Source organism: Bubalus kerabau, chromosome 15 (genome assembly GCF_029407905.1).
Source record: "Bubalus kerabau isolate K-KA32 ecotype Philippines breed swamp buffalo chromosome 15, PCC_UOA_SB_1v2, whole genome shotgun sequence".
In the NCBI taxonomy this organism is placed as follows: domain Eukaryota; kingdom Metazoa; phylum Chordata; class Mammalia; order Artiodactyla; family Bovidae; genus Bubalus; species Bubalus kerabau.
Genome location: NC_073638.1, coordinates 11,317,976 through 11,345,411, shown reverse-complemented (window position 1 = coordinate 11,345,411; position 27,436 = coordinate 11,317,976).

Below are 27,436 nucleotides of genomic sequence, written 5' to 3'. Positions count from 1 at the left end.
ATGCTATCCAACCATCTCATCATCTGTCTTCCCCTTCTCCTTCTGCTCTCAATTTTTTCCAGCATCAGAGTCTTTTCCAATGAGTCAACTTTTCGCATGAGGTGGCCAAAGTACTGGAGTTTCAGCTTTAGCATCATTCCTTCCAAAGAAATCCCAGGGCTGATCTCCTTCAGAATGGACTGGTTGGATCTCTTTGCAGTCCAAGGGACTCTCAAGAGTCTTCTCCAACACCACAGTTCATTAGAATACTCTTTTCTGAAGTTTCATGCCAATATCTGACATTTGCAGACTTTTTGATGATAAGTATTTTGACAGATGTAAGAGGATATAGCTCACTATATTTTAAATTTGCCTTTCTCTGATTATTAGTGATATTCAATATGTTTTCGTATGCCTGTTAGACATCTGTATGTCTTCTTTGAAAAAAAATTCTATATAGGTCTTCTGTCCTTTTTTATTGGGGCTATTTATTTTGCTAATATCGAGTTGTGTGAACTGTTTATAAATTTTGGATATTAACCCTTATCAGTCAGATCATAAGCAAATAGTTTCTCCCATTCAGTAAGTTGTCTTTTCACTTTCTTGATGGTTCTCTTTACTGCTCCAAATTTTAAATTCAATAAGGTCACATTGCATGGCTTAATTAGATCTAACTAATCAATCCTAAAGAAAATCAACCCTGAATATTAATTGGAAGGACAGATGCTGAAGTTGAAGCTCCAATATTTTTGGCACCTGATGAGAAGAGCTGACTCATTGGAAAAGACTCTGACAACTGAATCTGAAGGCAAAAGGAGATGGGAGTGGCAGAGGATGAGATGGTTAGATAGCATCACCAACTCAATGGACTTAAAATTTGAGCAAACTCTGGGAAATAATGAAGGATGGGCATCTGGCATACTGCAGTCAATGGTGTTGCAAAGAGTGAAACACGACTTAGCAACTGAAGGACTCCAAGCTCTCATTTGTTTAATTTTGCCTTTTCCCCTTGTCTGGACAGACAATTTATGTCAAAGAGAATTATATGTTCTGTTCTACAAATTTTACATTTAGAATTTTAATTCATTTTATTTTTTTAAATTATTTTAATATAAATTTATTTATTTTAATTGGAGGTTAATTACTTTACAATATTGTATTGGTTTTTGTATAGGGTATAAGAATATGTTCTAATTTCATTCTTTTACATGTTACTGTCCTCTTTTCTCAGTACCACTAATTGAAGAGACTGTCTTTTCTCCATTGTTATTCTTGCCACTTTCATTATAGATTGAATAGATTACAGAAGAAGGGATTAGGACTATCACAAGATGTGCCTGGGGTTTTTCCTGTTCTTAGTTGCTGTTACCACCCCCTCCCTACTAGGTACAGTATCATAGCTTAACCTGCTAGAGCAGGCTCATGTTGTCTTGTTTCCCTCAAGTATGCTTTCTCCCTTTACCAAACACCATCATTCTCAACTCCAGAAGGGAGTAGTGAACAAGAGGAGTTGATGTGGATATTTGGTTAGGATCAAGTCATGGAGGGTGTCAGTCTGACTGCCAGTGGAGATCAAGACTTTCTCTAATGCTCTGTTACTTGACTGTGTAATCACCAGCAATGGTTACCATCTTTTTGCTCCGATGCTGCTTAGGGTTTGAACCACCTCAGTAACTCATAGCTAAGTTTTTTCCTCAATTATTATAGTTCTTGCTGTAGTCTGGAGCTGCAAAATGAAGCAAAGGGTGCTGAAGAGCACACACTAGGTTCTGGCTAATGTATGTGTTGAGGTCATAGCAAGAAACCAATCAGCCAGCCACATGCAGTCTCAAGTTGCTCTTTCCATCCTGCTTTGAAACAAGAAAATCTGCCTGTTCTGTCAACCCATTCTCCAACCAGCTAAGGGAGGTTCCTCTGCCCTTTGGTGGACCCTATGGCTATGGCAAAGTGAGAGGATGAGATGGTTAGAAAGCATCACCAACCTAATGGACATGAATTTGAGGAAACTTCAGGAGATAGTGGAGGACAGAGGAGCCTGGTGGGCTATAGTCCACAGGGTCACGAAGAATCCGACATGGTTTAGCAATCAAATAACAACAACAAATGGTTATGGTGCCCAATATGTGGCTTGAACCTTTCACTCTTCAGGGAACGTCTCTGTTTGTCTAACCTTCCTTTTCTCTAAGTCCCTCCCAGGAGCATAAGTTCTATTTTGATCACTTCTCTTTCCTTCCTATCTGATTTACATGTATCTTTCTTATAATCTTAGTCATAGAGGAGTCTTTATCCTAGTTTTACCTTAGTTTTCAAAGATAATTTTTCATCAGGCAGATATATTTCTGGTGTGTTTGTTGTGGGGAGGTGAGTTCCACATTCTCTTACTCCACCATCTTGATTTGAGTCCCTAAATCAGATATACTGCAATTTAAATTAATTAAATAAAAATAAATAAAATAAAATAGTTTGTTCATCTTCCCCAGTGACTTGCGTGTATTTCACTGAGTGGGTGAGAAAATGTTTAAATGAGGGCACAGAGATTTAATTGCCAAAAGTAAAGGGAATACTGACAATCTGTGTGCATCTGTGTGTGTGTATGTGCATCTGTATGTGCATTGTATCATACATGGATAGTGTTTGTTTCTGGTTTTAACAAAGAAAAACTAAGTTTTACTCGTAAGTAAACATTTTATATTTTGGTGATTTTTTTTTTTAACACTTAGTTTTCAATTTCTCACTGCTAGTGCATGGAAATAAATGTAGGCTTGGGAGATTGATTTGAATCCTACAGTTTTATTAAAAAGTTAATTATTAGTGCTAAACATTATTTATTTATTTATTTATTTATTTTGTAGATTCTTTGTTTCTACTTCAGAAATCATGTTTGCATATAAGGATAATTTCATTTCTTCCATTCCAATATAAATGCCTAAAGTTTCTTTTGTCCACTTTTTACTGTCTCTAAGATCCCATTCCCATTACACAGATGAAAAAAAATGAGACAAAAGAAGCTAGGTCAGTTGCTGAGAACTACATATTAGAAAGTGAACCACTGGAAATTTGAACTCAGGACTGACACCAAAATTGAACATTTAACTACATTAGAACCAGCACAGAATCAGTAACCTTTCTACACGATCCCTAAGTTATAATACTATATAGATATAATCATGAAAATTATCTTACTAATTAAAAATTGTCTTACATACTTTGTAAACATTTAAGCAAAGTTTTGAGTGATTCAGCTTAAAAGATAAAAATAAACCCTTTAGATTTTTCCATGTTTAATCAACTTAATATAAGATTGCTACTGCTAAGTCACTTCAGTCGTGTCCGACTCTGTGTGACCCCATAGACGGCAGCCCACCAGGCTCCCCCGTCCCTAGGATTCTTCAGGCAAGAACACTGGAGTGGGTTGCCATTTCCTTCTCCAATGCATGAAAGTGAAAAGTGAAAGGAAAGTTGCTCCGTCGTGTCCGACTCTTCGTGACCCCATGGACTGCAGCCCACCAGGCTCCTCCGTCCATGGGATTTGCCAGGCAAGAGTACTAGAGTGGGGTGCCATTGCCCTCTCCAAATATAAAACTAACTGATAACTTTAATCAGAATGACTATAATTCAGAAAAAAAAAATGAAGATATGATCCCCATATATTAATAATAAATGTAAAAATTAGTAGTTTTACTTGGAAGAAGTAAAAAAATATATCTACAGAAAGCTGTTTAGAAGTGTTTTGTAATTGTTCCTCTTTCTGCATATCTAGTTATAATCCATGCAAATATACGTGCAATTAGTCAGTTTGTCTACCAAATGTACTCATTCATAATTACCATTCTTTTCCCTCATTACATTTTATTACCACACATTTAAATGTGTATGGAAGAAAGAGGAAACCATTTGGTTATAAACAGCAAAATGCAGAAGCCTGAATTGAAGGCAAACTCAGTAATAGAAAGTTAAGCTGTGTGAACAGCCTAGAAATTTTAGATATGTACAATAAATCCACCCTAACATCTGTGCTGAATATTTTTAAATAAAAAGCTACTTTGAGAAAGATTTAATTGGGATATTTCATTATACTTAAACCATTTTGTATTCCATTAATGTAAGTTAAAACATTACCACCTAGCTCATTTAGTCATTTCCAGTTATGTTTATAAAGCATTTTTATTTTGGTTATCTAAAGTTACATTATTATCATAATATAAAAGTGTATATAATAATTTTGTAATAATAATGACAGTTAAAATTATTAATGATTTCTATACTTAAGAAAGGGATCTTCATACATAACCAGTTATAACATGTTTCAGGATATATGTGGGTCTGTAATCTGAATCATGTGTTTTGTATCAATAAACAACTACTATAAGTGCATGAGTTTCCTGTGAGTTAACTCTATGAATAATAATTTTGAGATGCTACAATTTTACAACAAAATTCTATCTAGTCCAAGTCTTAAATCTGTTTTTAAAAGTCAAAAAAAGTCCTCAAAGTGACCTAGCTTTCATTGTCTTATTTTCAACCACCAAAGCATTGAATATTTTTAGGAGAAAGCTCTTTTATGTTTGATGGCTTATCTCTTGTAGATATCTGGTTGAGAGCCTGGAGAAAAAGCAAGTTACATTGAACTAATTTACCATCACTGCCAAATGTATGGTAAATGTCTAATTGGTAGGCTGTTTGTATTTTTTCTTACTTTGACAAGATGACTTTAAAGCAGTTTCCATGGATTTTTATTCCAAATTTTATTCTTGTTCCAAAATGTTTAGGAAAAAATAAAACCTAAAATGAATTCCAATGCATGATATGAGGCGGTTGCTTGCATTTTCATTATATTATATTGTGTGGATTATATATGACTACATATGCTGAGGCATGGAAAAAAGGAGATTTTTTAAAAATCTAAGAAAAAGATAGGCTTATGCTGAAAATAAGTGGGGACTTATATGCTTAGGCTTTCAACACCACATCCTCTAATAAGTAAATTCCCTACATACAAATGCATTTTTTTCCAAGAATATGTTCATAGGTCCAATTTGTTAGTAAGTTCAACAAAGTTGGTCTAGGTATCCAACTAAAACAGTCAGCTATATAATACTGTACTGTAATAGGTTTGTAATACTTTTCATACAAATAATACACACAAAAAAAGAAACAATCACAAAAAAATAAAACATATTTAATCTCATAGTACAGTACCTTGAAAATTACAGTGATCCCAACTACATCACCATTGCTTTTACATTTGCTTCTGGACATCCTGAGCTTGAAATAAAGACACTGTTATACTAGATACAGTACTGAGCAGTAAAGTACACAAAAGGGCAACCACTTGTAGGGGATGTATGTACATGACAATGTATGCCAGACATGTAAACTAACAGGTGATTGGACATGTGAACACATGTTTATAGCTTTGAAAGCTTGCAACTTTAAGGTACGTGTGGAGGGGACTTACTGTACTTATTTGTTAACAGTGATTTTGTATGGAGTTAGGTAAGGTGCTGACAACGTAAATGAAAAATAATAAAAAGGACAAAAATAAAAGAAAAACATTTGAGGCATCATTAAAAATATTCTGCTTTCAAAATATGGCCACTCTTCAGATAATTATTTCACCTCTTATACAATATATACCATTTGGGACTTGGTATTTCCAACAGGGGTAACTAACATGATCTCTTGATTCTGTTATTATCCTGCTTGAAATTTTCCAATAGCTTCTTATTACAATGAGAATAAAAATCACAACTTTTTGCATTGGCTTACTTGTTTTATCTTCTCTTTCATGTTCAACCTCATTTCTTACTTCTGCCTGTTCTCCTTTATTCATAGTGCTGCTCTTTACTGGTTGCTTCATAACATTAAGTGCTTTCCTACGTTACTGGTAGTGAGAAGTCTTCTTTCTGCTTATTCCAATTGATCTTTATTTACAGAGCTCCTTCTTTTAATCAGGATCTCAACTTATGTGTCACCTCTTCTGAGAACCTTCACTCATCATTGATAATGAGCATTATGTTTGCTGTCACAATAGAAATTTCTTCTTCTCCTCTAGTTTAAATATAATTTCTGATATGAGTTCACAATTTATGAGTATTTGACTTCATTCTAAGTTAAAGTCATGATTTTCTCAGAGTTTATCAAAACTATATGCAATTCTCTCCAGATATTCTTTACGTATGTGGGTACTGAGCTAGGTAGGATTTTGTGATATAGGTAAACATATACTAGGGTTTTCAAAGGAATAGCTTCTTAATATTATGAGAATAATTTAATTTTTTTTTCTTTCTCTGGAACTTGATGTTGACAAAGTCAAGGAAGTATGCAGCTTGATATGTGCTTGGCAGACCCAAACAATAGAAAATCTACTATAAGATGAAGATGATACTAAGTCTAGTCACTTTGTGGTTATTAATAAACTACTGATTCTAATTAGCCCTGAAGTCCACTCTGCTTCTGTACCCTGAAGAACAAAAACATTAAAAATTAGGGATTATTTTAATTGCTAACATTAAATACAAAATGGAGACTGTAATTGAAAATACCCTAAATAGATGAAATCATTTAAGCCACATAAGTAAAATTAAATCCAGCTTATGTCACGAATATAAGTGAAGTTTAACTTAGGTTATATTTTGTAAGAAACTCTTATAACCTTAAAAGAAACTTCAGTCATGATTCAGAAGTGGTATAAGATGATCGGTTTTTTTTTTTTTTTTAATTTTATTTTATTTTTAAACTTCACATAACTGTATTAGTTTTGCCAAACACCAATCTATCCCTGGTCATCTGGAAACCCCCATTGTACTAACCAATTGTTGTAAAAATAAAATAGTTTCCACAATTTCACTTCCTAAGCAATCCTGTAATGTTATGGCCTTCACATTCATGTTGGTTTTGAACTTGAAAGCTCCCAGTTTGCTAACTGTTCCTATACTCATAATAAACTGAAAATACCATTTTATTAATCTAGTGATTTTAATTTTTCTTTTTCTGGATTTTTTAGTCTTATTCATGTTTATATTTCTAGTACCTACAATATGATCTGCACATAGTAGGCAAAAAAAGTTGGATAAATAATAAAAATGGTTGGGATCAATAAATCTCAGTCAATTTTATTAACACTACAGAGTCGGACATGACTGAAGCAACTTAGCAGCAGCAGATTCTTTAGTCTGTGTCCTCTCACTCTGATAGAAGCTTAGAGATCCCATTGAAATCACCAATCACATTAGGCCTCAAAGTTCTAAAAGTCTTACTATATTTTTAAAATTCTAACTCTAATCCATGTTAAATTAACACTGTTTCTGTCTAGTTTCTGGACCATAAAGAATTTAATCTTTTGAATCGTGGTGCTGAAGAACTCTTGAAAGTCTTTTGACTCCAAGGAAATCAAACCAATCAACCCTAAAGGAGATCAACCCTGAATATTTATTGAAAGGACTGATGCTGAAGCTGAAGCTCCAATACTTTGGCCACCTGATGAGAAAAGCCAACTCATTGGAAAAGACCCTGATGATGGGAAAGATGGAAGGCAAAAGGAGAAGGGGGATGGCAGAGGATGAGATGGTTAGATAGCATCACTGTTGCAAAGAATGTAATTTTGAGCAAACTCCAGGGGATAGTGAAGGGCAGAGAAGGCTGGCATGCTGCAGTTCATGGGGTCACAAAGAGTGGGACACTACTTTGCAACTGCACAAAAACCATCTAGCTTAACTGTTTAGTTTAGGGTCTTTTCTATTTAACGGACTTCTTACTAATGCCTGAAACTTAGCCTCAGCTCTAACATCTATGTTTCTAGTCCTAACCTCTTTCTTGGGTCATCCTAACTATTAACTACTGCCACAAAAATACACCATAATCATCTCAAACTCACCATACATGTTTACATAAAAACACTGCATTTCTATTCTTGTTCCTAAGTTTTATTAATTGAAATTTGAGATGTAAGTGCTTGAGCCAAAATAGTTATATAAGACTATTAGGTGAATACGAGAGAAAAGATGGGAAAAAGCTATAACTCTCACACTATTGAAGGTCATTAAGTTCTTCTTTGTTTATTTTTATCTCTTCTATTTAAGAGAGATTAAACATCTATTTTGTTTATGTTGCTACTATTTTAGGTTGCATCATTTGTAAGTAAATTTAATTCTAACCAATATATATCTATATAGATATAGATATAGTTATAGATATACAGATATATATAGATATAGATATACAGTATGTAACACACACAAACACACATTTCAGTGCAAAATCTATGACTGGCATATATCTTTGTCCTAAAAGTATATACCAGATTATTTTGTAGATTAGAGAGATCTGCCTTCTCTGTAAGGGTTCAGGCCAGAATAGTAGGGAAAAGATAAGCAGAGATTTTAGAACCAAACAGTTTCTCCCTCTAAATGAGTGTGTTCTTGAAAAATTCACTTTTCTGTAATTCTATATAAAAATTATTGTGGATAAAATTAATGTCTAAATCAAAGGACTTCCATAGGATTAAATTAGATAGTATTGCACAGATTTTAAGAATAGAGGGAAATTATACAGCATTGTTTGAATTATGCACAAGTATTTGCCCATTTTATAGTGTTGTTTCTTTAAGCTTTCAGAGTGTCAATACCTTCATTAGCAAATATATAAGATACACTTCATAGAGTTATGAGAAATAAGTGAAATGGTGTATATAAACCATTTAGAATAATTCTTTATGTATATTAAAACATCAATACTCAATACATATTATAGTTTTATCTATTTTTGCCAAGTTGTTTTGGAGATTTGATTCATGACAATAATTTTTCTAGAAATTGGTTTATAAGCAAGTTTTCAAATAAAGGATGCTAATTTTCTTCACATTTTTGTAATTATATATAGTTATTAACTGATTAAGCCCTAAAACATGATTTACTTTAAAAAGAGACTTATAAATTAACTTTAAAACATCTTAGAGCAGTTTTAGATTTACAAAAAAAGTTGCAAGGTAGTACAGATTTTCCAATTATGCTGTAAACAATTCCCTTTAGTAGTAATATCTTGCTTTAGTATGTTGCATTTATAACAATCAATAGACCAAAATTCATAACTTATTTTTAAACAAACTCTATATTTTATTTTATTTAGATTTCCTTTTTTTTTAACCTGTTATTATTTTTCTGTTTCAGGATCCCATCCAAGATACCATATTATACATATTCATCATCTCTCCTTAGGTTCCTCTTAGCTGTGATAGTTTCTTAGTGTTATCTTGCTTTGCTTGACTTTGATAGTTTTGAGAAATACTGGTCAGATATTTTGTAAAATGTGCCTCAGTTGCTATTTGTCTGATATTTTTCTCAAGCTTATACTGGGGTTATATATTTAGGGGAAGAAGGTGGCAAAGATAAAGTGTCATTTTCATCACATCTTGTCAAATGTATATAATCTTAATAGGATTTATCATTGTGGATGTGGAACTTGATAATTTGCCTGAGGTAATGTTTAAAAGGTTTCTTCATTGTAAAAAATTTTTTTTTCCTTGTCATACTGTATTGTTTGGAATGAAATCATTACTTGCAACACACCTCAGCTAACAGGGCAAGGACATGTATGATGTATATTAGCTTGGGTACACACACATACCATAAATGTGTCATACGTGATCACATGTATCTTTCTAAAGCTAAACATGACTAGTGATGTCTTTAACTGCAATCTATTTTCACATGGATCATTCTAGCTTTCTCCCCTTGCTTATTCTAAAAATCTTACTCCATTCATTTACATAAACATTACCCACTTACCTAACCGTTCAATTTCAGTATGCATGAATTCGTGTGTTAGAACTATGAACCCATAATCCCTTGGGAAAGAAATGTGAAGTAAATTACACAATTATCTAGAGTTATTTAAGGTGGTACTATTGTTCCTGAATCCCTTCAGTTAGTTTATTTCACACACATGTAAACATTCCACATTGTATCCTAGGATACATTGAACACTTTTCAGTTTTGTTTTTTTTTTTTTTTAATTCAGCTCAGTTCAGTTCAATTCAGGTGCTCAGTTGTTGCCAACTCTTTGCCATCCCATGGACTGCAGCACACCAGGCTTCCCTGTCCATCACAAACTTCCGGAGCTTACTCAAACTAGTGTCCTTCAAGTTAGTGATGTCATCCAACCATCTAATCCTCTACCATCCCCTTCTCCTCCCGCCTTCAATCTTTCCTAGCATCAGGGTCTTTTTCAATGAGTCAGTTCCTTGTAGCAGCTGGCCAAAGTATTGGAGTTTCAACTTCAGTATCAGTCCTTCCAATGAACACTCAGGATTGATTTCCTTTAGGATGGACTGGTTGGATCCCCTTGCTGTACAAGGAACTCTCAAGAGTCTTCTCCAACACCACAGTTCAAAAGCATCAATTATTTGGTGCTCAGTTTTCTTTATAGTCCAACTCTCACATCCATACATGACTACTGGAAAAACCATAGCTTGTACTAGATGGACCTCTGTTGGAAAAGTAATATCTAGGCTGTCTAGGTTGATCATAGCTTTTTTTTCCAAGGAGTAAATGTGTCCTAATTTCGTGGCTTCAGTCACCATCTGCAGTGATTTTGGAGCCCCCAAAAATAAAGTCTGTCACTATTTCCACTGTTTCCCCATCTATTTGCCATGCAGTGATAGAACCGGATGCCAAAATCTTAGTTTTCAGAATGTTGAGTTTAAGCCAACATTTTCATTCTCCTCTTTCACTTTCATCAAGAGGCTCTTTATATGTTCTTCACTTTCTACCATAAGGGTGATGTCATCTGTATATCTGAGGTTATTGATATTTCTCCCAGCAGTCTTGATTCCAGCTTGTGCGTCATCCAGCCCGGCATTTTGCATGATGTACTGTGCATATAAGTTAAATAAGCAGGATGACAATATGCAGCCTTGACATACTCTTTTCCCAATTTGGAACCAGTCTGTTGTTCCACGTCCAGTTCTAAGTGTTGCTTTTTGATCTGCATACAAATTTATCAGGAGAAAAGTTAGGTGGTCTGGTATTCCCAAATCTTGAAGAATTTTCCACAGTTTGTGGTGATCCACACTGTCAAAGTCTTTGGCGTAGTCAATAAAGCAGAGGTAGATGTTTTTCTGAAACGTTTCTTCTTTTTTTATTATCTAGCAGATGTTGGCAATTTGATCTCTTTTTCCTCTGGCTTTTCTAAATCCAGCTTGAACATGTGGAAGTTCATGGTTCACCTACTGTTGAATCCTGGCTTAGAGAATTTTGAGCATCACTTTGCTAGCATGTGAGATGAGTGCAATCATGCAGTAGTTTGAGCATTCTTTGCCATTGCCTTTCTTAAATTAAAATTCAGTCTGTATTGTAAACTTCTATAGGTTTTAACAAATGCACTGATTTTTTGCACTTTATTTTCTCTGTCCCCTCTGTTTAAACCTAACTCAATATGGACACAGGTTTTAAGTACTGGGTTTAAAATGCATTATTATTTTTTTGGGAATATCTTTAGTCCACTTAGTCTGCTTTGCTGCCTCCGGTGGAAATTCATACCTGAAACTAAGCAAAAATTCCTAAAACAATGTTTTCTATGTAGTGATAAACTGGATTGAATAAAATATTTATGCAATTGATAAATCTGAGTAGTAGGAATGTTGCAAAAATATGTAGAAAAGAATCTCTGAACCTTTCTAATAAATAAGTGTTGGTATTGTTGTGGTTTTTGCTCAGTTGCCAAGTTGTGTCCAGCTGTTTGTGACCCCATGGACTGAAGCATGCCATGTCTCCCTGTCCCTCATCATCTTTCAGAGTTTGTTCAAGTTCATGCTCATTGAGTTGGTGATGCCATCCAACCATCTCATCCTTTGTTGTCCTCTTCTTCTGCCTTTTATATTTACCTGCATCAGGGTCTTTTCCAATGAATCAGCTATTCTCATAAAAGTAATTCTGTAGGTATAACTCACCTTAAATAATAAACATATAAAGAAGAAAGCTCCTGGAGGTGACGGAATTCCAGTTGAGGTATTTCAAATCCTAAAAGATGATGATGTTAAAGTGCTGCACTCAATATGTTAGCAAATTTGGAAAACTCAGAAGTGGCCACAGTACTGGAAAAGGTCAGTTTTCATTCCAATCCCAAAGAAAGGCAGTGCCAGAGAATGCTCAAACTACTGCATAGTTGCACTAATTTCACACTCTAGCAAAGTACTGCTCAAAATTCTCCAAGCTCAAAATTCTCCAAGCCAGGCTTCAACAATTCTATGAACATCTGTGACCTTCCAGATGTTCAAGCTGGATTAGAAAACACTGAAAAACCAGAGATCAAATTGCCAACATCTGTTGGATCATCAAAAAGCAAGACAGTTCCAGAAAAACATCTACTTCTGCTTTATTAACTATGCCAAAGTCTTTGATTTGTGGATCACAACAAACTGGAAAATTCTTAAAGAAATGGGAGTACTAGATCACCTGACTTGTCTCCTGAGAAATCTGTATGCAGGTCAGGAAGCAACAGTTAGAACTGGATAGAACAACAGACTGGTTCCAAATCGGGAAAGGAGTACATCAAGGCAGTGTATCATCACCCTGCTTATATAACATATGCAGAGTACATCATGCAAAATGCTGGGCTGGATGAAGCATAAGCTGGAATCAAGACTGCTGGGATAAATAGCAATAATCTCAGATATGCAGACACACCACTCTTATGGCAGAAAGTGAAGAACTAAAGAGCCTCTTGATGAAAGTGAAAGTGGAGAGTGAAAAAGTTGGCTTAAAACTCAACATTCAGAAAATTAAGATCATGGCATCTTGTCCCAACACTTCATGGCAAATAGATGGGGAAGCAATAGAAACAGTGATGGATTTTATTTGGGGGGGGAGCTCCAAAATCACTGCAGATATTGACTTCAGGCATGAAATTAAAAGACACTTGAACCTTGGAATAAAAGTTATGACCAACCTAGACAGTATATTAAAAAGCAGAATCATTACTTTGCCAACAATGGTCCGTCTAGCCAGAGCTATGGTTTTTCTAGTGGTCATGCATGGATGTGAGAGTTGGACGATAAAGAAAGCTGAGCAGTAAAGATTTGATGAAAGACTCTTGAGAGTCCCTTGGACTTCATGAAGATCCAACCAGTCCGTCTTAAAGGAAATAAGTCCTGAATATTCATTGGAAGAACTTATGCTGAAGCTGAAACTCCGATATTTGGCTACCGATGCATAGCACTGACTCATTGATAAAGACCCTGATGATGGGAAAGTTGAAGGCAAGAGGGGAAGGGGACAATAGAGGATAAGGTGGATGAATGGCATCACTGACTTGATGGATATGAATTTGAGTAAGCTCCGGGCATTGGTGATGGACACAGAAGCCTGACTTGCAGCAGTCCATGGGGTCACAAAGAGTCAGACACACCTGAGCGACTGAACTGAATTGAACTTGTAAAGCGAGCTTACTGTTTCTCAAGGTAGCCCTATCTGGGCCAGTTTTAAAGTAGCTTGATCACACTGCTTTCTAGTTTTTGATGTCTGTCAGCTCAGAGTGTGGTTGGGCCCCTCCACTGGAATGCTTGGTCTTTCTCTTAGCATGATAGCTAGTTTCCAAGAGCAAATATTCCATGAGACAAGAACTAAAAGTTCTACACATCTTTCTAAATTCCATATATATGGAGGGATTGGGGGCAGGAGGAGAAGGGGACGACAGAGGATGAGATGGCTGGATGGCATCACCGACTCGATGGACGTGAGTCTCAGTGAACTCTGGGAATTGGTGATGGACAGGGAGGCCTGGCATGCTGCATTCATGGGGTCACAAAGAGTCGGATATGACTGAGCGACTGATCTGATCTGATCTGATGCTGTATTGGTGTTTTTCTTTCTGGCTTACTTCACTCTGTATAATAGGCTCCAGTTTCATCCACCTCATTAGAACTGATTCAAATGTATTCTTTTTAATGGCTGAGTAATACTCCATTGTGTATATGTACCAGAGCTTTCTTATCCATTCATTTGCTGATGGACATCTAGGTTGCTTCCATGTCCTGGCTATTATAAATAGTGCTGCGATGAACATTGGGGTACATATGTCTCTTTCAATTCTGGTTTCCTCGGTGTGTATGCCCAGCAGTGGGATTGCTGGATCATAAGGCAGTTCTATTTCCAGTTTTTTAAGGAATCTCCACACTGTTCTCCATAGTGGCTGTACTAGTTTGCATTCCCACCAACAGTGTAAGAGGGTTCCCTTTTCTCCACACCCTCTCCAGTATTTATTGCTTGTAGACTTTTGGATCACAGCCATTCTGACTGGCGTGAAATGGTACCTCATTGTGGTTTTGATTTGCATTTCTCTGATAATGAGTGATGTTGAGCATCTTTTCATGTGTTTGTTAGCCATCTGTATGTCTTCTTTGGAGAAATGTCTATTTAGTCTTTTGGTCTCTGTGGGAGAGGGAGAGGATGGGATGATTTGGGAGAATGGCATTGAAACATATATAATATCATATATGAAACGAGTCACCAGCCCAGGTTCGATGCATGATACTGGATGCTTGGGGCTGGTGCACTGGGACGACCCAGAAGGATGGTACAGGGAGGGAGGAGGGAGGAGGGAGGAGGGTTCAGGATGGGGGACACATGTATACCTGTGGCAGATTCATTTTGATATATGGCAAAACCAATACAATATTGTAAAGTCAAAAAATAAATAAATAAATAAAAGGGAAAAAAAATAAGCTACATAGTTCAAAAAAAAAAAAAAAAAAAAGAAAGAACTAAAAGTTACCAATCTTTAAGACCTAGGTCTAGAAACTGGTAAAAGTGTTACTTCTACCATTTTACATTGGTCAAAGCAGTCACCCAGGGTGATGGGGAAGAGCTATGAAACCACTTAAGTGAGAAAAGAATCAACTAATCTGTGGCTATTTTAATCCTTCATAGAAGTCTTCAGTATATTTCTACTAGGTATTAAATTTATTTTTAGATGCATGAAATATAATGCTGCTGATATGCAGGAGAGGCAGGGGATGTGGGTTGATCCCTGGGTGGGGAAGATTCCCTAGAGAAGGGCACAGCAACCCACTCCAGTATTCTTGCCTACAGAATCCCACAGACAGAGAATTCTGGTGGGCTACAGTCCATAGGTTCACACAGAGTCAGACAAGACTGAAGCACATATTCTGTATGAATTGTTTTATAAATGTTTGCTGCTTATATGAAGAACGACAAATGCTTTTTCAAAATGAATTTCACAATAGTTGAGAAAGATTAAGAGATAAAATTTTCTTTTTTAATTGATAAATTAATTTTAATTGGAGGATAATTTCTTTACAGCATTGTGGTGGGTTTTGCCATACTTCGAAATGAATCACTCATGGATGCATATGTGTTTCCCCATCCTGAACATCCCTCCCACTTCCTTCCCCCCATCCCTCTGGGTTGTCCCAGAACACCTGCTTTGAGTGCCTTGCTTCATGCATTGAACTTGAACTGATCATTTATTTTACATATGGTAATATACATGTTTCAATGCTATTTTCTCTAATCATCCTACCTTTGCCTTCTCCCACAAAGTCTAAAAGTCTGTTCTTTATATCTGTGTCTCTTTTGCTGCCTTGTATATAGGATTCTAGTTACCATCTTTCTAAGTTCCATATGTATGTTTTAACATACTTTATTAATGTTTCTCTTTCTGACTTACTTCACTATGGATAATAGGCTCCAGTTTCATCAAAGGAGGTACAATTTTCAGTTGCAAAACGACGAAGTGAGCTGTGAGTATGAAATGTACCCATGGTGAGTGTAGTCAATAACTATGCAATAACTTTGTATGGTGACATATGGTAACTAAACGTATCATGTGACCATCTTGAAATGTGTAGCAATATCCAATCACTATGTTGTATAACAGGAACTAACATAATATTTTAGGTTCATTATACTTCTAAAACAAACTCATAGAAAAAGAGATTATACTTGTGATTAACAGAGGTGAAAGGATGGGGGATTAGAGGAAGATAGTCAAAAAGTAGAAACTTCCAGTTCTAAGAAAAATGAGTACAACAGCAAAATATATTATATAATGTACATCATCATAAATGTGACTAACAGTGTATGTTACACATGAAAGTTAAGATTGTAAGACTTGAGCTCTCAACACAAAGAAAAAATATTTTTCATACTTAATTTTTTATCTATATGGAATGATGGATGTTCAATAAATTTATTATGGTAATCATTTCATGATGTATGTAAGTCAAATCATTATGCTATATCAGTTCAGTTCAGTCACTCAGTTGTGTCTGACTCTGTGACCCCATGGACTGCAGCACGCCAGGCCTCCCTGTCTAACACCAGCTTCTGGAACTTGTTCAAACTCATGTCCATCGAATCAGTGATGCCATCCAACCATCTCATCCTCTGTTGTCCCCTTAAAATATGCTGTATACTTTAAAATACACAGTGCTTATGTCAATTACATATCAATAAAACTGGAAGAAAAATATGACTTACTGTCATTTATTTTGATAGGTATCAGATCAGATCAAATCAGATCAGTCACTCAGTCGTGTCCAACTCTTTGCAACCCCATGAATTGCAGCACGCCAGGCCTCCCTGTCCATCACCAGCTCCCGGAGTTCACTGAGACTCACATCCATCGAGTCAGTGATGCCATCCAGCCATCTCATCCTCTGTCGTCCCCTTCTCCTCTTGCCCCCAATCCCTCCCAGCATCAGAGTATTTTCCAATGAGTCAACTCTTCACATGAGGTGGCCAAAGTACTGGAGTTTCAGCTCTAGCATGGTTCCTTCCAAAGAAATCCCAGGGCTGATCTCCTTCAGAATGGACTGGTTGGATCTCCTTGCAGTCCAAGATAGGTACATGGTATATTTATTAATTTGAATGGTTTTCTTGGACATTCCTTTTATATTTTAATGCATAGGATAATGCCACCTTTAAATAATATGATTTTTATTTATTCTTTTTCATTCTTCATATATATTTATTTAGCTGTATAAGAATGCATGTGCTCCATTTAAGCTACCATTACCAAAATCAAAGTCATAATGGAGATTTATTTCACTGATTCAGATCCCAAGTATATTGTTAATAGAAGCTGTGAGAGTTGGCAAGTTTCCTTTCTTATCTCAGGGAAAAACTTTGATATTTCATCATTAAGAATCAAGTTTTATTTTTCAGAGAAAACTTTTATGAGATTAAGGACATTTTCTTTACTTGCTAGTTTGCTAATAATTTTTATTAAGAAAGGAAGGGGAAGCGGGGAGGGATAAACTGGGAGATTGGGATTGACATATACACACTATCATATATAAGATAGATAACTAATAAAAACTTACTGATAGCACAGGGAACTCTATACAGTACTCTGTAGTGACCTATATGGGAAAAGGATATAAAAAAAGGTCAACATATGCACATGTATAACTGATTCACTTTGCTATAAACCTGAAACTAACATAAAATTGCAAATCAACTACATTCCAATAAAAATTAAAAAAAAATGAATAGATGTCACACTGGTCAAATCCTAGGACTTTTTTTTTTCTTTTTATAATCAATTATTGATTTTTTTAAATTTTATTTTATTTTTAAACTTTATATAACTGTATTAGTTTTGCCAAATATCAAAATGAACCCGCCACAGGTATGCATGTGTTCCCCATCCTGAACCCTCCTCCCTCCTCCCTCCCCATTCAATCCCTCTGGGTCGTCCCAGTGCACCAGCCCCAAGCATCCAGTATCGTGCATCGAACCTGGACTGGCAACTCGTTTCATACATGATATTTTACATGTTTCAATGCCATTCTCCCAAATCTTCCCACCCTCTCCCTCTCTCACAGAGTCCATAAGACTGTTCTATATATCAGTGTCTCTTTTGCTGTCTCGTACACAGGGTTATTGTTACCATCTTTCTAAATTCCATATATATGCATTAGTATACTGTATTGGTGTTTTTCTTTCTGGCTTACTTCAAATTATTGATTTTTTACATGTTGGTACAAATGTTGTTGTTATTCGGTCACTAAGTCATGTCTCACACTTTGTGATGCTATGGACTTCAGCATTCCATTTCCTTCACTATCTCCACAGTTTGTTCAGTCACGTCCATTGAGTTGGTGAAGCTATTCAACCATCTCAAACTCTGCCACCCCTTCTCCTTTTGCCTTCAATCTTTCCCAGCAGCTGGGTCTTTTCCAATGAGCTAGCTCTTCACATCATGTGAACAAAGTTTTGGAGCTTCAGCATCAGTCCTTCCAATGAATATTCAGGACTGATTTCCTTTAGGATTGACTGGTTGGATCTCCTTGCAGTCCGAGGGACTCTCAAGAGTCTTCTCCAAAACCACAGTTCAAAAGAATCAATTCTTTGGCACTCAGCTTTCTTTTTGGTTCAACTGTCGCATCCATATGTGACTAGTGGAAAAAACATAGCTTTGACTATACAGACCCTTGTCGACTAAGTGACATCTGCTTTCTAATACACTATATTGGTTTGTCATAGCTTTCCTTTCATTTATTTCCTCATTTTAAATTTTTGTAGACAATTTCAAGCATACCTACATAGTCCTCTGTACTAATGAATAGTTATGAAAAACATCTTTCATAACCTCTCTAAGAAGGAAACTCAAGATAGAGCATTTTCTTTGTAGTCCTTTCTATGGGATACTATGCCTCTATTTCATAGTATTCTAGTAAAGCATATCCCGTTCTACATACTGTTTTCATGGAGCAATTTTTTATATAAGAGCTTTACTCTCTGAAAGCTGAGACATAGAAACATAAGACACAGGATATAGAATTTAGGCAATCTCCAGGTACAGAATTTCTCAGTTTTCTCTTAAACATCTATAAATTTCTAGATATCTTATTCCTTCTCTTTCCTTAACCTCAAATAATTTTGCCTACTTTCTTGGAAGTCATCTATTTTTTTCAAACATGTGTTTCCTATTATTATATCTAAAATATTTAGCTCTGTTTTTGAAGGAGAGATTTTCAGCGTGTCCACTTTGCATATACCTCAAAGAAGAAGATGTTTCCTTCATTCTTTCTTCTCCTATACTTCAATTTCCACCATACTCTTTTTTTTTTTTTTCCCTCACCATGTTTCTTTCTTATTCTTTTTAAGTTACTCCTGTTTTTCAAATGTCTGGTTATACTTGGATGAAAGTTTTGTGTGAATATGTCAAGTATATCAAAGTGATGGGCTCACTGTAGTGTGTTTAGTTGAGCTACTTCCTTGAAGGAATCACAGCTGTCAATAAAATAGGTTTTTCTTGTTGGGCTCGTTAGCGTCCATTGACTGGAACACTTCAATACTTTTCTGGGAAGTACTAGCTTGACCCCTTTTTCAGCATTTTGAAAGTATGTGTGTGCACGCACACACACACACACACACACACACAATATTGACCAATCCATTTCTTCCAACCTTTGAATTAGATGTTCTTAGACAAGAGTTTAAAATGATCAAAATGATCTTTCTCTCTCTCCTTTTTTTTTTGTCTTCTAGTTCTATGATATAAATTCTAAATCTAGAATTAAAAGATCACTGTGTTCTAGAAGACCTTAAAGTACTGTTTATTTCTTAAACTGAAGGAAATGTTTTTCTGGGAATGCATACATACATAGATTAATATACTGTTGCTGTTGAATAGAGAGGATTCAAATGTCACTTGCTGCCAAAGCAGAACAGATAGATGTACATGTGTCTATGGCTAATATTTGCTTTTTCTCATCCCTCATTAAATATTTTCCTTGCTATACAGATGGTATCCTAGCTATAGTTAAAAAAAATTATAAAAGAAAAAAATTGGCTCAATAAGCAATCTGTAGACTAAAAACCTGTTGATAGCAATTTTTAATGATTATTACCAAGTATTTTATGAATTTTGTAACTGATCTCATTAGCACATTGTTTCATTCTTGAATGTAAAGATAATTGTGTAGGCCTTTGGCAGACACATATTATTATAGCTAAGTGTTTTAGTTTTTATTTGTTTCTTGAGAAACAGGGTTGACAGTGAAGCACCATCTCTTTGATCACAATAGTTGACATTCTAAAGAAGGGCAGTCCATTAATCTTCAGTATTTCTTAAGCTAAACGTTGCACTTAAATCAATTTCTCATGTGATACGTATTCCTCTTTCTCTTGTACATTGTTTGTCTCTGAACAACTGGTCTATGACAAAAATGTTGTCATAGAACAACAGTCTATTTCTTTACTTCTTTATAGCCTATATCCTGTTCATTTTTTCCAATGAAATTTTAAATTTATACCTGTTTTCAGTTCACAGCACAATTGAGAGGAATGTACTTAAGCTTCCTGTACTTAAGGCTGATACATTCTCATGTAGTGACTGTTGCTGAAGAAGCTGGGCCACCAGAAGTTTGCAGGGTTCTGGGCTAAAGATAATATCCCACTAATTTTTAAAGTGATTTTAAAAGGGCATACTTAGGATGAATTTCTGATTACTTGGAAGAGATTAATACTCTTTTGAAATTCCTTAAACATATTCCATACTTGTAAAATTTGTTTTCCATGCACCTCATTTCTGTAATTTGTTTTAATGATCACAAGGACAAGCAAGCATCATAACTTATTATGTCTTATTATATGATTTTTATTTTTTACACATTTTCTTATAGTGAGTCTGATCTGTGTAGGTATGCTCAGTACATGTAGACTGAACACATTCAATAGTGAAAGCTTTTTAATAAGGACTACGCAAGGTACTTCAAATATAAAGATATGTTGATTGTTACTGAACTCACCAGTACTCTGTTTTTTCTCTGCTTGTTCACACTTTTCAATGTTCTAAATTAATGTTTGCTACAGTTCCATCTCCACTGATGACATCTTGCTTGACCTGATTCTCTGGCTGCTGGTCAAGTTTCATGACCTATGATTTACTTATTAATCTCCTGTTAATACTTGTGGTGATTATTTAGAATTTTTGACTTTTTATATTGTCTCACAGACTTTTACAGACTTTCCAGGTGGCACTAGCAGTAAAGAACCTGCCTGTCAATGCAGGAGACACAATAGATGCAGGTTCGATCCCTGGCTTGGGAAGATCCCCTGGGGAAGGAAATGGCAAGCCACTCCAGGATTCTTGCCTAGAGAATCCCATGGACAGCTGGCAAGCTACAGTCCAGAGGTCACACAGAGTCAGACACAACTAAAGTGACTTAGCATGCATGCATGTTCATGGACTTTTACCTAAGAGCTACCCTAGGGTAGTAGTAATACACACCCCAGGTATGATGTTTTCTGGATTTAAATCATTCATTGGTTTACTAGGAAAAATGAGTTACAGAATTTGTGCACTCAAAGAATGCAATTTTCTTTTCCATCCAAAAGGAGTGTCATATCTAGTGGCCTACTAGACATGTACATTTTATCAATGTTAGATAAAATAATTTTACATGGAAAGGTTAGGGTTAGCAGCATGACTTATGCTGCTCATTTAATGACTTGATCTCTATTTGTTTCTAAACTCTTAGTTCAAGAACAAAAGATTATGACTCCATTTGCCACGCAATTGGATATTCTTATCTATAACTATGACTCATCAATATTAATATATCTGTTTTATGGCATATACATAGTGAATACATTTAGTGCACAAGAGTTATCTATGGATGTTAGACCACAATAAATATGTTACATGGAATAAAATTGTGTTGCCTATATTCAAGTGAGTGTTTTGGAGTATATAGGTGATTTTATTTTTTATTTTTTCTTTATTTGTGGAAGTGACTTTGGAATTTTAGTAAATGTTGGAAAACAAGGCTGAAAACATAGATGCAAGATAGTTAACTTATTTACCATAAGAAACAATGTAACACATCTTGAAAGCACCCAAGACAGGTAAAAGAAGTGGTGTCATATGAAATCACAAGCCAGTTTAGGACACAGTTTATGGGGATTAGGAGAAGGGGACAGTACAGTGAAAATTTTAGTTGTTGCATGTAGACCTATCTGCATAGACTGTTTATTTATCCAGATTGATAAGAATGCACTGAAACTAGGTTTTGTTTTGTTTTGTTTTTTTTTAACTTTACAATATTGTATTGGTTTTGCCATATATCAAAATGAATCCGCCACAGGTATACATGTGTTCCCAACCCTCCTCCCTCCTCCCTCCCCATACCATCCCTCTGGGTCATCCCAGTGCACCAGCCCCAAGCATCCAGTATCGTGCATCGAACCTGGACTGGCGACTCATTTCATATATGATTTAATTAAAGAATATTCATAAATTAATGCTAACTTATATCTTGGATTGAATTCACAAAACATATTTTTTAAATTGTTATACTTGGACATCTTAAGGAGACTTTTCCACATTGATGCCTTAGGAGGTGAGCTAATCATTTACATTTGTTTTATTTTTAGGACTATTCTTAACAAATTATACACTGAGGGAGAATTTGAAACAAGGCACAATCCTGTGGAAAATATTAGGCACAGAGAAACAGATATCATGTTAAAAAAATCCTTATATATTGCACTTTTATTTAATATGGTTGAAATTAATTTATTTTGAATCTTAATCTGACTGTTTCATATACACAATATTGTCTTTTTCAGGGCATTTCACAGACTGCTATATTAAATATTTATAACATTTTCTCTTTATATGAATCAAAATTATCACCATTCCTCTTCTCACTTATTTTACAAATGAAACTGCATGACTGATCCGTAGCATTTTTGGGGAAGAAAAATGACTTGACATACAGCAGGAATATGCTCACCTGACAAGTCATCACTCTAAAGTCTCCATTAGCTCAATCAGAAAATGGCTATACAGTTAAAAAAAAAAAAAAAAATAGGAGAGCTTGGAGTCTATTACTCCCCCGGCTGTAGTTTGACAGACTTACAGGAAAAAAAAAAATCTCAATTTTTCTCAGAGTCCTATAATATTCAAACTTTTTCCATCACTCCCTTATGGTTAACTTTATTATCTCAGCTTGAAAAGCAAAGATAAGACAGAGAAAAGATAGACGAGGTGGAGAGAAAGGAGGAAGGCAGAGGAAGAGATGAAGGAAAGGAGGGAAAGTCTGTGTTCACCTGAACTCAGTAATAACAGGTAACATTTCCAGAAGTGTCAAGGTTTCAAAGTCAATCAACAATCTATAGATCATTCTTGGGATTAAGAATGATTGGTGAAATAAGATAAATATGGTGGCTCAGGGATAAAGGGGAAGTAATTCAATAACTATATTGAGGTCATGAATAATGAAATAGTAGCAAGTGGAGGTTTTTTGTAGAGTTTTTCAGTGGGGTCTTCTATCTGTGTTGCTATACACTACACTGAGAAAGCAAAATGTAGGAGAAATAGAATTGGTTTCCAGGTTCAGAAAACCAACAATGCAGCATCAGAGTTCATTTTGCTTTACTCTCACTATAACCTATGAAAGGTTTTATCCCACTTTTCCAGGCAAGAAAACAATTTATCAAAAATGTTAGATTGTTGGTTTGTGTGTTAGGTAATCACCATTAGCCCTTCAGTCAGGCCTCCAACTTTTCAATTTTTTTTTCCAGTTTTATTTATTTATTTATTTATTATTTTTTATTTTATTTTTTAACTTTACAATATTGTATTGGTTTTGCCATATATCAACATGATCCGCCACAGGTATACACGTGTTCCCCATCCTGAACCCTCCTCCTTCCTCCCTCCCCGTATCATCCCTCTGGGTCCTTCCAGTGCACCAGCCCCAAGCATCCAGTATCGTGCATTGAACTAACTTGGACTGGCGACTTGTTTCATACATCATATTATACATGTTTCAATGCCATTGTCCCAAATCATCCCACCCTCTCCCTCTCCCAAAGAGTCCAAAAGACTGTTCTATACATCAGTGTCTCTTTTGCTGTCTCGTTTACAGGGTTATTGTTACCATCTTTCTAAATTCCATATATATGTGTTAGTATACTGTATCAGTGTTTTTCTTTCTGGCTTACTTCACTCTGTATAATAAGCTCCAGTTTCATCCAACTCATTAGAACTGATTCAAATGTATACTTTTTAATGGCTGAGCAATACCCCATTCTGTATATGTACCACAGCTTTCTTATCCATTCATCTGCTGATGGACATCTAGGTTGCTTCCATGTCCTGGCTATTATAAACAGTGCTGCAATGAACATTGGGGTACACGTGTCTCTTTCCCTTCTGGTTTCCTCAGTGTGTATGCCCAGCAGTGGGATTGCTGGATCATAAGGCAGTTCTATTTCCAGTTTTTAAAGGAATCTCCACACTGTTCTCCATAGTGGCTGTACTAGTTTGCATTCCCACCAACAGTGTAAGAGGGTTCCCTTTTCTCCACACCCTCTCCAGCATTTATTGCTTGTAGACTTTTGGATCGCAGCCATTCTGACTGGTGTGAAATGGTACCTCATGGTGGTTTTGATTTGCATTTCTCTGATAATGAGTGATGTTGAGCATCTTTTCATGTGTTTGTTAGCCATCTGTATGTCTTCTTTGGAGAAATGTCTATTTAGTTCTCTGGCCCATTTTTTGATTGGGTCATTTATTTTTCTGGAATTGAGCTGTAGGAGTTGCTTGTACATTTTTGAGATTAGTTGTTTGTCAGTTGCTTCATTTGCTATTATTAAAGATTATTTCTTTACTGAGCTATTTTTATTGAAATATAGCTGATTTAAAATATTATATTATTTTCAAGTGGACAACATAGTATTTTTGTAGAGTATCTTCATTAAAAGTCATTACAAGATAATTGCAGCAATTCCCTGTGCCATACAATATTTCCTTGTAGTCGATCTATTTCATGCATAGTAGTTTGTACTTTCATATTCCATTAACTTGACCCTCCCCTCTTCCCTCTCCCCTCTGGTAACTATTAGCTTCTTTTCTATATCTGTGAAGCTGTTTTGTTATATAATTTCTTTGTGTTATTTTTTTAGGTTCCAAGTATAAGTGATACTATACAGCATTTCTCTTTCTCTGTCTAACTTATTTCATTATTAAGCATATTTCTAACTTATTTCACTATATTAAGCATAATATTTTATAGATTCATCCACATTCCTGAAAATAACAGATTTCCATTTTTATAGCTAGTTAGTAATCCATTGCATATATCTATATATAGTATATATGTTTTTCTTTATTAATCCATCTCATGATGGATACTTAGATTGCTTCCATATCTTGGCTATTGTAAATAGTGCTGCCATAAACATTAGAGTATGTGTATCTTTTTGAATTAGTGTTTTCATTTTTCTGGTTATATACCCAGGAGTAGAAGCGCTGGATCATACGGCAGTTAAATTCTTAGTTTGTTTAGGAACCATCCTATGTTTTCCATACTGACAGCACCAATTTACATTCCCACAAAGTGTATTAAAGTTGCTTTTTCTATATAATATTACCAACATTTGTTATTTGTAGATATTTTCTCGATGGCAGCCATTCTGACTGATATGAGGAGATATCACATTGGGGATTTGGTTTGCATTTCTCTAATAATTAAGAATGCTGATAATATTTTCCTGTACCTGTTTACCATGTATATGTCTTATTTGGGAAAAAATCTCTATTCAGGTTATTTGCTCATTTTTATTTATTTATTTTTTTTCCATATTGTGTTGTATGAACTTTTCACATATTTTAGTTATTAATCTCTAGTCAGTTATAGGGCTTCCCTGATAGCTTAGTTGGTAAAGAATCTGCCTGTAATGCAGGAGACTGTGGTTTGATTCCTGGGATGGTAAGATCCCCTGGAGAAGGGATAGACTACCCACTCCAGTATTCTTGGGCTTCCCTTGTGGCTCAGCTGGTAAAGAATCTGCCCGCAATGCGGGAGACCTGGATTCAATCCCTGGGTTGGGAAGATCCCCTGGAGAAGGGAAAGGGTACCCACTCCAATATTCTGGCCTGGAGAATTTCATGGACTGTACAGTCCATTAAGTCCCAAAGAGTTGGACATGACTGAGTGACTTTCACTTTTCAGTCGAGTATATCACTTGTAAATATTTTCCCCAGTTTATAGGTTCTCTTTTCATTTTGTGGATGGTTTGCTTTGCTGTTCAAAGTTTAATTAGCTTTAATTAAGCTTAACCTTATTAGTTTTATTAGGTCCCATTGTTTATTTTTATTTCATTTAACTTAGGGGACAGATCCAAAAAATATTGCTACAATTTATGTCAAAACATGTTCTGAGTATGTTCTCTTCTAGGAATTTTATGGTTTGAAATTTTACCCTTAGGCATTTAATTTATTTTGTTTGTTTTTTAAAATGATATGGAGAAATGTTCTAATTGTATTGTTTTACATGCAGCTGTCCAGTTTTCCCCACTTTTGGAAGAGACTGTCTTTTTTCCTTGCATGTTCTTGCTTCAATTTTTGTACATTAATTGACCAAATCCTCCAACTTCGCTCTTCATAAAACTTTATTTGGCTATTTGTGGTCTTTTGTGGTTACATACAAATTGTAGAACTTTTTTTTTTCTCTCTATTTCTGTTTAAAAATAATTGAAATTTGGTAAGAGTTGAATTAAATCTACTGATGGCTTTGGGTTTATAAACATTTTAATTCTGATCCACGAACACAAGAATCTTTCCATTTGTTTGTGTTTTATTCCATTTGTTTCAATTCTTTCTTTCAATTTCTCTTGATGAGGGTAAAAGAGAAGAGTGAAAAATCTGGCTTAAACTCAACATTAAAAAACTAAGATCATAGCATTTGGTGCCATCATTTCATGACAAATAGAGAGGGAAAGGTGGAAACAGTGACAAATTTTATTTTGGGGAGCTCCAAAATTACTGTTGATGGTGACTTCATCCTTGAAATTATAAGATGCTTGCTCCTTGGAAGGAAAAGTATGATAAAGCCAAACAGCATATTAAAAAGTGAAGACATCACTTTATTGACAAAGGTCCATATAGCCAAAACTGTGGTTTTTGAATTACTCATGTATGAGTGTGAGTGTTGGACCATAAAGGAGGCTGAGTGCTGAAGAATTGATATTTTCAAATTGTGGTGCTACAGAAGACTCTTGAAGGTCCCTTGGATTGCAAGGAGATAAAAACAGTCAATCCCAAAGGAAATCAACCCTGAATATTCATTGGAAGGACTGATGCTGAAGCTGAAGTTCCAATTCTTTGGCCACCTGATGTGAAAGGTTGACTCATTGAAAAAGACCCTGATGCTGGGAAAGATTGAGGGCAAGAGGAGAAGGGGTCAACAGAAAATAAGATGGTTGGATGGCATCCCCAACTCAATGGACATGAATTTGAGCAAACTCTGGGAGATAGTGAAGCACAAGGGAGCCTGGTGCGCTGCAGCGAATGGGGTCTCAAAAAATCTAACATGAATTAGTGACTGAACAAGAACAAAACTTCCTGAACCACTTAATGCTGTTCTGATGAAAATTTGAAAACTCAGAATAAAGCATAACTTGAGAGGAAAGAAAACTGC